This window comes from Strix uralensis, chromosome 3 (assembly GCF_047716275.1).
Source record: "Strix uralensis isolate ZFMK-TIS-50842 chromosome 3, bStrUra1, whole genome shotgun sequence".
Taxonomy (NCBI): Eukaryota; Metazoa; Chordata; class Aves; order Strigiformes; family Strigidae; genus Strix; species Strix uralensis.
Window position 1 is genome coordinate 61,240,091 of NC_133974.1, and position 14,929 is coordinate 61,255,019.

At 39.5% G+C, this 14,929-nt stretch overlaps 1 protein-coding gene across 7 annotated transcripts in view; it reads right to left on the reverse strand.

The window, feature by feature from the left end:
- Positions 1-14,929, reverse strand: part of PTPRK (protein tyrosine phosphatase receptor type K) — a 418,363-nt gene that overhangs the window by 174,667 nt on the left and 228,767 nt on the right. The gene's annotated exons all lie outside the window — the stretch shown is intronic.

The following is a 14,929-nucleotide window of genomic DNA, read 5'->3' on the forward strand; positions in this document are numbered from 1 at the left end:
TCTTTTGAAACCCACCAGAAGCAGTTAAGGTAAAAGATACAGATGCCCATTACAGGCATTCAGAATACTTGGAACTGAGCAAAACTGCCAGGAGAATGACAAAAGATGTATAGCAACGACATAATATTTTATTCTTCAGTAACTTACTACAGATTTAGAAACTTCAAACAATAGGATGTACATTGCCTTTGTCTTCCTCTGTTCTCATCAGTTTCTGCCTGCCTAAATGTTTCAACACACCTGCTAAGTGAAAAGGTAACTACGGACCAAACAGGGAGGCAAGGTCCCCCTTACCCTGAGAAATGTTTAAGTAGAGAAGCAGCACATTGCGTCAGCGTGATTTATTTTGAAAAACAAATCACAAGCAACATGTACTTTTCTAATAAAATGGATCCACTGATAAACACGGAAGGTTCATTTTCATTCCAGATGGCTCATATTTCAACTAATTTGTTTCAGTTAATTAGGCAACAATGCTAAATTCAATGCACACAGGGGTTTCACACAGCAGCGATGCAGAACTAACAACGCGGCAACTCTGAGCAAGTAGAGGGGATCTCATGGCCAGTACATTAAAAATATTCAACCCCAGACCATAAGATTTCCCAAGAGGGGCGCTCTTCTCATCACCACTCCCCCTACCGCTCTGCACAAGAGAAGTTAAGACACAGAACCACTGCACATATTCTGCCTCCCAGGAATGACCCTACCAGTGTCCCTGACAGAGCCCACGGGGGGAGTGGTGACGGAGGGGCTCACAGAGGGCCTCCAGGCCTCCTTTGACATCCCACCCTTCCTGCATGGTGAAGTTCGGCTACTGACTCCCTGGTTCTCTACATCCAGCGGTAAAGTTTCCCCTCCAGATACCAGAGCTGGCTCCCAACTGTATTTAACAGCTCGGTAAGCAACCAAGTTTCCCACATTTTGGTACAAAAGTACTTCTTGCAGACTTTTTTCTAAATTAGCTGTGTCTTAGGCCACTCAGTTTGGGGACCAGGCAATCTGTGAAGGTGCCGTAGTAACTGGAAGCAGAGCTGATTTTCTCCTCCCAGAGTGAAAAGGTGAATGATCTAAGGTGTTCCTCTTTCTGCTTTGGGATATGCAAAACTCTAGAAAGTATCTCAATTAATTATTAACATGTTTTACCCTGCTTTGGCAAGAAATGTGTATATGAACTAATTTAGATCCCTACCTGCATCAAAGCTCAGAAATGCAGCCAGGTTTAATGAGGGCAGTTTATTTGCTGTGGAACTAACACATTAAATGTCAAACTAATGAATTCTAAGGTCAGTGTATATTACAGCAGAAAACATAAACATTGATGAGCATGATGCACTACCAACTCCAAGTTATAAACCTCTAAAACATAAGGCTATGTTTAGAAGTATACACTTTGATTAAGAGCACGATTATCACAAATAAAACCCCACATTAATGAGACTAATATACCATTGCATATTAAATTTTTATGTTAAGAGATAAAGCGTATTCTTATATTAGCATATGCATTTTGTTTTTAAGCTCTTGAGGACAAGGAGACTTATTTATAAAGTCTCTCCCAGTTCCAATAAATTATGCATGAATTTTAATCAGTTAGCAAATGAACAAGTAATTGTTCTGCAGCATTATTAATATTCTTCATAATACAATATACTATCAGAACCAGAGGTGAGGTGCAACCAGAAATCCCAAAAGTACACTAAGTATCAACTGAAGCATGCAATCTCAACATACCAGGATAAACTTTTCTGATGTTACCCAATTAACTTTCTATTAATTATTCTAATTCGTTATTCTATAACCAGATCCATCAAATATTCCCCAATTATAATTTGAAATAACATAATTTCCTTTTATACATACAGCAACCTGAAACTTCTAAGGTTTAAAAACTGCCATTGATAACTAAAAGTACAAAGCCATTATTAATGTTTTTCTTGCCACTCCTGTAGCAAATATCACACATATCAACAATACTTCTCTTTCAGTGCATTTTTAAACACAGTTTACATCCTTCAAGGAAGTGATGTTGCTGGCTTTTCACTCTAGCAATCTGGGTCCACCTAGTAGTAAATCAATAATACAGTTTCAGAGTGTCCTGAGAAGGCAGTCTACCAAAAATGAAAAACCTCTTCTAGGTATGAAAAAAAGGAGATGTATGAAAGGGAACCCCAAAGAAAATAACCCTCTCGGAAGTTTGGTCTGGTTTATAAACAATATAAAAACTCAGCTTCAGGCAAGCCAAGTGACAGCTTTGGAGTTCAGAGCCTGGATCCGAGGTAGCGTTGCAGGAAGCTGAGGCTCACCAGTTACCCACCATGGCAGCCTCTGTCCTGCCGGGCCCTGCTGAGGCACCCTGCCTGCAGATAGATGGACACTACTCAAAGCATTTTGCGGCTTTCAGTCACTCACACCCACAGCCAGGTCAGGTAGCATGGTGACCTCCCTCCATCCCCCCGCTGCCCTGGTCACTTCAACCAAACCACGGAACTGTACCCTTTCTTTCTGCCAAAAAACCCCCATCCCCCTCAATTCTTATGAGCAGATGTGGCTAAGGTACACAGTATTCCTAGCAAGCAATTTTTATTGAGCATGGTTCCCCCTTTCTTGGCCATGAACCCTCTGTGAATAGCCATAAAGGTTCTAAAGAATATTTTATGAAAAAATATTTCAATCCATGGATGGTTTATTAACTCATCAGTAAAATCACAATTTCAATAGGTATTTAAGACACTCCCACTAAACAGAACCTGCATGGCAAGTTTCATTTTTTCCTTCGCTAAGCATGAAATTTAGAATTCCTTTTCCAGTGTAACTAGTTTGATTACTGTCTCATTTTATGACTATATTTTTTAGCCACTGCTTAAAGGTGTTAAATCTGATGAAATCCCCCAGTATGCATGGCCACTAACATCTCTGAAAGACTATATAAAAAGACCACTTGTACATCTGCAAGACATTAAAGAAATTAAAGTATTTTCATGCATAGCATTTTGCAGTATTTGGTCATTTCTGGTTTTGACATAAAATGCCCACAGCTAACTTAATCAAAAATTAAGACTGACATTTCATCAGTACAAAGTTCTCATTCTGCTGAGCTACTAGCAGTACATTATGCTCACATCAGTATGTATATGACATTAGATATTAAATGTACTGTGATATTTAGGCACCAATGACTAGAATAAGCATGCAGCATCAACGCCAGCTATAAGTCTTCCTACAGTTAAGCAGTTGTGTCATATTCTTAATATTAAGTATTGTATGCAAATAATTATGTATTCATAGACAAAAAAACCAAGCAGTAAAGGTCACTAGTGTTATTAGTACAGTAACAAGTATGCATAAAACTTCCTATATTCCCAAGTAACATATGCATACTATGTTGCTTAATACCATTTACCCAGCCTGGGTGATAATATCCCTACTACGTTGCCCTCCAAGACTAAACACCTTCTAAATTTAAAATAAAAGAAGGGAGTTTCATTATTATCTTAGCGGTAATCATATACTGTTGATTATCAGTTCAAAGCAAGGGAAAAAAAATAAATCAAACCAAACCAGAATCCTACAGGCTGTTCCATTTTGGGGGAAAAGCTGATACGGGATGCATGTTTGATAAAATCTTATATTTTTACACGAAGTCATGTTTTGCTAAAGGAGCAGGAGACTGCTGCCTTGCTTACAGCAGAAGGGTCTGGGGAGGTGAGGAGGAGAGGGCTGATCACCATACAGCCTGACCATGAAAGATAGGTCTGTGCCTTCATTCTTGCCACTCTCTATCCCACCCCTGCCTCATATGGAGCCTTCACACATTAATACTCTGCATTAATGCCTGCAAGCTCCCTCTGTTCACATGTGAAGCATGCCTTCCCTCCGGTGACAGCATGTTCAGCCTTCTCTGTCAAATACAGTTGGTATGCTGACAGGTATCAACAGTTTAACCCAATACATACAACAGGGGTAATCATAAAAATCTTAATTTTTACAAGTATAACAAGGCATTCATTTATTAGAAGAAGCCCAGCATCAGCCTCACCCCTCCAGAAATTAAAATTGTTACGTCTTAACTATGCCATAAATTGTCAAGAAAGCAGGTAAATCAAAAGAATACAAATTTCCTTTAAAATTTTTCATAATTCAGAGAAACAAACAAATCCACATAAATGCAGCTAATACTCGGTGTTCCGAGGAGTACAGCGGAGATGCCTCCACAAATGATTCAAGACTGACTCAGCTCCCACCTCAATCAAACTCATTCCCTCTTCTACAGAAACTTCTTGCAAAGCTTTCTAAGTATATCTGCATATTTCTTGCAAGTACTGTGGGTTTCTGGTTGAGGTTCAGTGCCTGACCCGCTCTGGCTATGCATAGATAGAGCATGATCTTTGCCATACAAAGCCCCCTGGGACCAGCGGCCCTAGGGAGTGCAGTTCAAGACATCCAAGGCATATAGGCCAAGTGGAAAATCCCTGCTTGCCAGGAGCTGGACCTGTGCAGAAGCTGCGCTGGGCTCCAGATTGCACATGGAGATGTTGTGGCAAAGCTGTGTCAGAAGACCCACAGCACGGAGCCAGAAGAGCATGGCGAAGCAGGCTGTCAATCCCATGCAACAGCTATACAGCTTCAGTACTCTTCTTGTACTGGAAGATTACACATGGCTTTAGGGATTCACACATTATAAAAAATATTGAAAAACTGAAGAACCAAGAACATTTGTTTAAAAGTTGAAGAAAAATGTATGAGATTTAGCAGAAAGAATTATGGCAGTCAAGTACTAGCAGGGAAACAAAATTCTCGGTCTTAAAAGCTGGTTAATCTAATGGAAAAAAAAAGAATTAACAAGAAGCAGTGACAGAAAGCTTAAATTCAAATAGGGTATTAAGCCACAAATTTAACAGTGAAAATAGTAACTGAAGAACAATAAATAGTAATACTGTAGGAAATTCTGCATTCTCTATCTGAGTGTTTTCAGTCAAGGCTGGATGTCTTCTTATAAATTATATGTTAGGGGGAAAAAAATGGAAGATGATAACAATATGTAAGGCTCCAAAGAAATACAACTGAAAGAAATTATGCGGTTGTGAAGGTGGTCACAAAATCAGCTATGAAAAGGTTGAAGATAAAAACAAACTATGGAGATTTCCACCACAAATACTGGGTTCCTTTTATTTTTAGAAAAATCATTCCACATGTGGCATATCTTTAATATGAACTAGAAATATTTTCATTCAGCTCTCCAAAATGGTTAGGAAGTACTGCTCTGCTAGGGAAAGAAATTCAGAATTTAAGACAAAAAGGTTTATTTTGGGCTTGTGCCTGCCTGAAAGGACACCTGGCTGTCTTCTACGCTGACAACAGCCTGACAAGACCTGTCGCCCTCAGCCCCAACAAAAGCTACACTAACACAAACAGGAGGCTTTGCCAAGTGAGGGGAGAAGCATTACAGAAAGCAGTACGTGCCTGATGAGAAATTCTTCTACTCAGTTAAAAAAGCAGGTTAACGCAAGGGATTGAGGGATCCCAAGCTGAAAGCACAGATCTGACTAACAGCAGAGGTATCATGAACCTTAGAGTCACAGAAAGCCTCTGCAGTTTATTTTTAAATTTCCAACAAGATCTCAAGTTTTCACTTTCTCTGCATGACAGACTACACTCACAGCTCAGTCTGTCACCCTATACATGCCATCTCTAGTGAATAGTTAGGTCCTTAATGGTTTTGCTGTATAACACAGAAGACAAATAAAAAACCCAACAGCCTATGGATCAAAGAGATTGCCCAACACACTGCGGACAGCTCATTAATGGGAGTTGAGTACTCTACTGGGCTGCTGAAAAGAAAGAAGAAAAAAAAAGCAAAAAAAAAAGCTGTCACTTCTAACATTTTTCTGCATTATTACGAACACAACTCTAGATGTACATTGCTCCGACACCTTCTAACCACTAGCCAAGACTTCACGTGGAAAGTCCAATAAACAAAAGTAACATCAGGACAATCTTAACTAACCAATTCAAAGATGCAGACACACATGCATCCTTAAGTATAGAAACGCTGTTGTTAAGGGCTTAGCTCATGGGATTCTTGCTTGCACACTGTATAGGGGTATTTGATTTTTCTCACCCGGGCAGCCCACCTTATTCTTGTGGCAAAGGAGGAGAGTAAATGTAAGCTTATTCTCAGTCAGACATACTATACATCAGCTAGAGATTACTCCCGCCCAAAAGACATGATGTATCTAAAAACCATCAGAATAAAGGAGCGGGTGCACGAACAACTCTTCAATTGCTGTAGCGTTGCCTATGGAAAAGGGAGGGGTTGGAGTGAGAGGCAGCTGCCACAGCAGCCTCTTCTCTTCCCAGCCGGGGACAGAACCCCAAGGGTTACACTTTTGTCTACCACCTTCCTACCCCTCAGTTGGGTAGACTGTACCAGTTACATACCAACAGTGGGGCAGGAGCTACCACCCCTCAACCCACGCTTGATCCTGTGTTTCACCTCGAAAGACAGCCAGGTACAGTGGCAGTCAAAAACAGGCTTCAGCAGGATGAGCTCAACTGCAGGTAGTGCATGTTGCACAGGCTGCAGGAGAACTTAAACCAGCTGTAAGACTCAAAATAACACAGAGACACCATAGAGGAGTTTTAGAATCACCTCCTCTACTCCAAGACCAAAACCTGGTTATAGAATCACACAATAAAAACCTCACCAGCTGCAGGCCTTTGGAATTCTCACAGGCCTTGGCCGTTCTTCAGGTTTAATTAATATTTCCCTAAGCCATTGCTTGGCTTCTCTATTTGTTCACAAACTCATTTACCATTTTTGCAAGAAATATGTTTGGTTCTTTGTTTTCTCCAGTGGTCAAAAACCTCCCTCTGCTCATCAAGTTTAACTCATTTTAACAACTGCTTTATTCTTCTACATTGTTATTTTTTTCTGATATAAAAGTTTCTATTGCTTCCACCTTTTTCTTCTGCAGACAACTTGGAGGAAGCATTTATTGTGGGTTCCTGCTGCTTATGCAACTTAACAATACCTCCTCCGAAAAGTATACTGAAGAGAAGGCAGCAAAAAACTTGTCAGCAAATAACTGACTTCAACATACTACGCCACATCATGATTTCATGTAGAAATTCATGTAGAAATCAGCAGATTTTTACAGTTAAGTGTTCCAAACAGCCACAAGCCTCCCTTTATATTTTTTAAAAAAGCAAAAGCTAATTCAGACCTGCTGTTCTGCAACCATCAGTGATGGTGGTCGCATGGAGAAACTTGAACAGCTTGTGATCTATTATTCTGCAACACATCTTTATCTCCAGCTTTTTTTTTTTTTCTTTTCAGTGATGCTTATGCAGACTTAATTCCTGTGACTCCAGAAACTTTCTCTCTGTGACTTTAAAATACAATTTATCACAACTGTTCAGTATCTGGCACTAGTTGCTAGACCTGAGGTTAAGACACAATACCTACACAATGTTACATTCTAATTAAGAGAGTTAGTTGCCTGGAACAAAAGAACTCATTCTAAGCAATAGCTTTGTGACCAGGTCATATCAAGTGATTTATTCAACTCACTTCAGAGTCTGCAGGACCATTTTCATTGTCTTTTATTACTTGGAATGGAAAAACTGAAAGAATCTATTTTAAACAAACAATCCAAATAAATATCTATAACACAGTAAGATTCAGGTTATTACCTAGAGAATTGGTTACTGGAGAAAAACCAGCAACAAACAGAAATGGCAAATTGAACCGTGAGCTCGCAGTGCTGGCTTAGGTAGGATACTGACATATTTCACCGTAATATCATCTCTAATTTTGGGTCTGCAAATGGGGATACTATGTCACAAGCTCACCTCAAACTACTGATTTATCTTTGAGCACCTGCCTAATATATCAAGTTTGTGTAGTAAGTACAAAGTCTGCAAGCTGATGCAGCTAAAATGTGTAAGTGACATGGCAGTTACTGACCACCTGAAGTGCTGAAATAAGAATTATTTCAACAGTGAAAACTGCTAACTTCTGCATAGTGATTTTATATCCTATGCATCACTGTGGCATTTTATTCACCTTGATTTGAAACACTACTGCATTCATTTTATTATCTTCCTTTAAATAAAAGGAACAGTGTACAGCTTTAGCATTGTCAGCAGAAACCGTAAACAAGGTTAAGCTCATGCCCAGCTTACATGTAAAAAAACCCCCCAGTTTTTCTAAAAATTGGAGCATGTCATCCCTCCTCACAATTTATGAACAGAACACATGTCTATTTATTGAATGACAGTAGTCCATGTGACTCTGGAAATCAATTAGAAGAGTATGACATATTTTATAAAAAAGATTGTATTGTGTTAAAGACATTTAAGCAGTACACTCCTACAGGAAAAATGAATACATGTAAGAAAGAGGTGCCTGCAATGAGAAGACATTCAAATCTTAAAAAAAAAAAAAAATTAAAAATTACTCAGTATGAATGAGCCAGTTATAGAAATGTCTCAGGCAAAGACTTGACCACAATGACTTCATTATCCACATGTATCAGTAATTCCCTTGAGATCTCAACATTGAGATTATAGTTGCAAAGAAATATTTTATCTGCTTCATTGTCAGAAACCAGCACGTTAAGAACAAAATTGAATTCCTTCTTCAAAAATTGGTACTTTCCAGGAAAGAATTACTCTCAACTCTACAAGGCTTTGCAATAGGTTATTTGACAATACTGCATACTGGATGCACATCCACATGCTGTCGATGAGAAGGAATAAAACTAGAGATTAGGGAAAGAGTGCCTGAAGGAGGACAAAATAGTATTTTAGGGACACCAGGATTTTCTTTTACATAGTTATGTAATGAGAATATATTTTTTTTTCCTTCCTGCTTCTCAAGTACTTGGATTTATTTATTTATTCTTAATTTCAAGTTTGAACTGGCCCAATAAACTGATATTGCAAAGATTTTTTGCATTGTTGTTATATCTGTTGATGCTATAGTTATGCTCACATTCCGTTTACCGCCTAAGCAAACTACGTGCAGAAACTTTCTGATGGACAAATTGTTACAGTGACATATTTATAACACAACTCAAATACTTCAAACGCCCTGCAACAAAACTAGAGTGTTTCAGTAGAATTCAGTGAAAAAACCCCAAACCTACCACAGATTTACACCTTACTAACTCTACATCTCTATAAAACTTGAAAGCTAAAAACCCTCCCCCGGCCAGCACTCCTGGAGTTCAGTGAAAGCCATCTACCATAATGACTTGGAATTACCTATACGCAGCCCAGCTGTACTTATAGGTAAGGTGGAGCTTTCTTCAACTGATGACATGACTGTGTCACATGGGAGATCTGCACTTTCCTGCGTACCAACTGACCCTCCTGCCAGGGCGTTTGCCTGTCCTGGAAGACTCCTGTATGTCTCATTTTGGAAGCCACATTATATCTGGTCATCACTAATCCAAATTTTTATCATCAGCTTTCCTGCATGCCTTTTAAATGACAGAGAAAAATGTTTCACATGTTGTTGGGACAGTATCATGGCAAGGTAGAATTCAGAACCGTATCATGCTCCTTAAGTGCAATGAGCTATACACATCGCTGTGCCAGAAGGGTACTGTAATATAATGTACCTGCAGCTGAGAGGAATAGCTGGCATGGTTTCCAAGCATTTACAATTTTATTTAATAGTCATTACAGAAACTTCAGGAGTGTAAGAGGTGAGTCATGGACATCTCACCTTCCCAGCCCTCCCCATCCTCTGTAATATACCTGCTCACTTGGCACCTGAGATACTGTTATCAGTCCCAGAACCACTCACTGCCATGTAGTACCTGTGCAGGTTTTTAAGTGTGACAGCCAAGCACCTGCAAGCTGTTTGCACACCTACAGGGCTACATGTCATATCACTTGCTTGAGGCTGCTCCTACCCCACCACCTTGCACTGTTCTCTCTCAACTCTACCTGCCCAGCAGCACCCTAGGGCCCATCTAGGCAGCCCCAATTCCTCCTCCTGTGTCTTTCTATTTCTGGTTATTTGATCCATCAAATGAAGGAAGTTATGTACCTTAAAGACTGATTTCACTGTAAGCATCAACCCAGACCATGGACCTTGATGCACAGAAGTAGGAGAAGGAAGGAAAGCAGCTCACACACCATATTCTTGAGGCAAGACCCTTACAAATGCACAGGGGACAGAGGTGAACTTAAAACCTTCCCCTTCAGACCTGAGAAGGCATCCAGGAATGCCCGTAGAACTGGATAAATAATGTCTCCCTTCTCCAAAGTTCTTCCTCAGGTATCCCATTTCATTGAAGTTAAAAGCTTTCTATCAGCACTTCAATACTATCACCAAAGAAAAAAGGGATACAATTTAGTATATGGGTTACACCTTAATGATTATCTAGAGATTTTGTGTGCTCAGACTACTCAAGTCTATGGGGAAAACTGACAAAATTCATCACTTCTGAGCAAACTTATTTTAAAGGGACTGTTTCCTTGCTCAAATCCCTTTATTTCTATTCATAACCTTTTCCAAGACACATTTAGATGTTCCCACCAGGAACGTCTTCACATTTCTTATAACAGCATGCCCAAATATTTCTTGCCAAAAATGCCAGAAGGCAGCCCACTGGAATGACAGAGAAGGGGGCTAATTTTAGGAGGGACTGAGATACCTCCCTCGATCTATGCAATGAACCAACAGAAACCAAAATGGAAACCCACTTGGTTAATTTTTACACCACAGTTTTACATCACAGATGTGAATTACACATCATCTAACGCCTACCTGAAAGGGCAACCCTGCTCCTCCACTTCCCACCATGTGTCGCTTGCAGTGCCACTCATCTACTCCACACCCAAGGCACTTTAGGTTTAAAACTGATCTTGGGGGTGGGTGTGGAGGGGTGGGTGTGTGTATGTGGAGACATGTACATGTCTTCTGACAAGAGCCAGTGTCAGCACAGAAGCAGGAGCACAAGTTCAGGTGCTTAAGAGAGAGGAAAAGGGAGGGCAAGGATTGAGACTGCCTTTGCTGGCCATAATTACATCTGCTTCACTTTACCAGGAAAGCTACCTTTGGGGGCGGGGGGGGTGTGGGGGGTGTGTGGTGTGCAGTGCACAGGGGTGCAGTGAGAAGGAACCAACATCCTTGCCACAGCATCTAGACAAGAAATACCTATGAAATGAAGGGAATAGGTAACAAAGCAGCTGCCCACCTTCTCATGGCCAAATGGATTTTGACTGTGATGAAAAGCCAGGAAGAGCCTTCTAGAAAAACTAACCAGAACAAAACTCCTCACCACTTCTTCTGCATGTTAATAGGAAACACATTATGATACACATTTTTTTTAAAGGAATGAACAGAATATAGTGATTTTTATTAAGAGTTTTGATAATGTAGTGAAGTAGAAATGGAAGAGTGAAGTTGGTGATGAAATTCTAACATAATCAATGGAGAGGGGTGACTATTTCATTCATATCATGAGAACAGCTTCACTCCTGAGAGGCCAAGCTCGTTTAAGGTCTTTTTTTCAGCTGGTGCAGCAATAACAGGGAATGAGAATATTTGTCTTTGAAAGAGAAAGCAGCACACTAGATTATGGAAAAAAGGGTACTTTTTGACCTAAAAAGTATTTAGATTGGTCTTAATGGGATATTTTCATAATCTACTTTTCAGATGGGGCTGTTCTGTTAAAGAGTTTGAAAATGGGTATATTGTCAAGTATGATAGCGTTGCCATGAAGAGGCTGTCCTTGTAATTAAATTGACACCCAGTGCATTGAATCCCAAATTCGCTACAGGATGTAAAAGCATAGACAGCTTAAAAATTAGTGTCTGTATTAGATGATTTGTATTATAAAAATATGTTCCAAGGAATAGTTTGTAGAAGCTTTTTGTATCCTAATATCTTTGTTTTGTTGCAACAAAGATTCAAAGTATCAATATGACAAAAACTACCAATCATTTACTCTGGAATAGCAAGTCCCCGAGTACAGTAACAGAGTCTAAATTTTGCATCTTATTTCTACTGACACAAACATTTGCTTTTCTGTGGTAATAGTGATTAGTGTGACCACTTACATTGGGAAAAATCTGACTAGGAAGTCTGGTCTCATGAGAAATAGACCCGTTCAATCATAACCCAACTGGACAATCAGTAAAAGCCAGCTCAAGTTTCTGTAGATCTACAGCACAACTAATGCACAGTGCTCAATGTTCACTCATTAGCAATTAAGAGTTAACCGTACCTTAAGATATGGGTTGCATACCATATCTATATCACTCATCTGAGAGGCAGAAGCTCTTGTACTCAAGTTCGTAGAAACATTATCTCAAAATAAATGGACAACATGGTGGCAGACCACTGGGGAAGCTTGGCTTTGAAATCCAGTCTGCACTTCCACTGCATGGGAGGATGAGGCAACACTGTTGTTAAATACTGTGCTTATCACCTGAAGAGTACCATCCTGAACAATCCTCCAGATACGCCTGTTTATGTCAAGGCATCTGCCTATTTATGACTACGTTTCAGTAAAGGGCAACATCGGTTGCTGAAATCATGGAACACCCTGGATATGAGAAACAGTTGAGTAGGGTAGGGATCTTCATGTTGGCAAAGAGATTATCTAAGGGTAATTCTGTGACAGAGCTCTACAAAAGTCAAGCACCAGAGAGATGTTAAGATTCAATTAATCTTCACCTTTTGCAATACAGCAAATATAGGTCATCAAGTGAAGCTAGCAGAAGGCAGGCTCAAAAATAAAGAAGAAAGGAAGGGGTCTTCATGCCAAAAAAGGTAGCAGTCTCATTGCAAAATGGTGCTGTGGGCAAATGAAGGTTACCCCTTACTAATCAGACAACCACCAGGCTCAGGACCACTGCTGAAAGGAATCAGATGCTGAGAGGGTATCAGGGGAAATGTCGTGTATGTTTATTAAGCTCTTCTCCCAAGAAGTCCTCCTCTGGCCACTGCTTAAGAATCCTGATTTAGTTAGATACTTGGTTTGAATAGCTGTGATTGTCCCTTGTTGTGCTCCTGTATTTTGTTAATCTCTATTTAAACTCAAGAATTTTGATACTGAATAGATAAACTGAAGACACGGATATCAAATATGGGACAAGATAAATAGTAATTTTTATACATTACCCTAATTCAGGCAACTGAGCTGATTCCCACCTCATCACAGCTTTAATAGATGAAATAAAATATGCTTCTATAATAGTCAAATTAAAAGAAAAATTTCATTTCTACCTTATTTTGACCACTCTGAGTTATCTTATTATTTTTTTGATGAGCAAACCTGAGAACGTACAGCTTCTTATTCTGCTACTGCATGTTTTAATTTTTGAATACGATGCTAACAAACACTTCTTCAGGCTGAGCTAGCACATTGAAAGGTCAGTAACTAGCCTTGTATATTCATGTAAAAAAGGCAAACAAAATCAACAACACTACAGAAATATTGAGAGAGGAAATTACTAGGGCACAAACTGGACAGTACAGCTTTCCTCTTCAAATACATGATCCACTGCTAATAATACAGTTTATAGTAATATACAGATTATGGAGATTGCTACCTTCAAAGATTAAGCTATGTTATTGATTAAATTCAGATTGCTTGTGCATACGGGCACTTTATTTAAGACTGTATTTACTGGTTTTGCATGTTGAATCAAGCTGCTAAGAGCACATTACAATAGTACTTGGGAGACAAAAATAAATCAGATGTAAACATATTACCAGTTAAACAAATAGGAACAATACCTTAAAGAAACACTTACATAAGGATACTGGCAACAAAAGCATGTAACCATGGGGAAAAATGTTGCATAATTTTATCAGCAAGCTGTCAGCACCAGTACACAAAGCTAGTAGCACTTTTTCAGGAATTTTAAATACCGCTTTTCATGAAGACAAAGGAAATCATGACTCCTCCTGCCGGATCCCGAAGTCTACCTCAAACTTTTGATGTGTGAGTGTTCTTTGAAGGATTTTGTTTGTTTGTTTGTTTTTAAATAACCGCAAGCACCTCTCTCATGGGACTCACTACCCTTCTGATAAATGTGGTTTCATGAAAAAAAAGCAGTTCTGTCAAGTCAGTCAGAGAACTGGTGAAGTTGCCCCCTGAACTCTTTAGGCTTCTACCTCTGGATTCAAATAATTATCTTGCCTGCTTTCAAGAAAGCCTCTGCCTCTTATTCATCCTCCTCGCCACCCTGCAATGGGAATGACAAGCTGGGTTTACATGTTCAGAATGTTCAGAATAGATGCACATAACTTTTTTCCAAACATAACAACCCACAACACAGTATTTTGACATTAAAAAAAAAAAATACCCTAAACCTTCCCCTTTTTAGTTAAAATAGTTTTTTCTTCAAAAATTCATTTGAGTTTTACTTTAAGAAGTTAAATGGTTTGGCCACAGAACCGAGAAGTCAGTGCTGATTGTGTATCTCTAAGCTCCCCCCACTGACCTCCTGCAACAGCCTCTTTTCCTGACTTCTGAGGCACGTCTTAGGGTGCAAATCCTCCTGTTTAGTACCCACATCCAGCCAGCGGAAATTCAGGGGCTAGGAGACCCTGAGCACAAAGCCAGTTCTGGCTTTTTCTCAGGTCCTCAAATAATCCCTTCCTTTCTCAGGGCCACAAAAGTGAAGGAAACCTATTTTATGGTTACAGCCAAGAATACAGAGGTACCACAAACCAATCTCACACACCCATATTTTATACCTTCCTAAGTGCAGAGGCTTAAAAATTGAAAACAGAATAACTGCACATAAAAAAAAAAAATCTTCCTTCTCCTTGGGAATGAAATGGGATAGATGGGCTGAGGTTAGGGTTGGGTTTTTTGAGGAGGAGAAGAGGGTGGGGGAGGTATGGAGCAAAACACTCAATAACAGTTGAGAGGGCTAAGATTTTTTAAAAGAT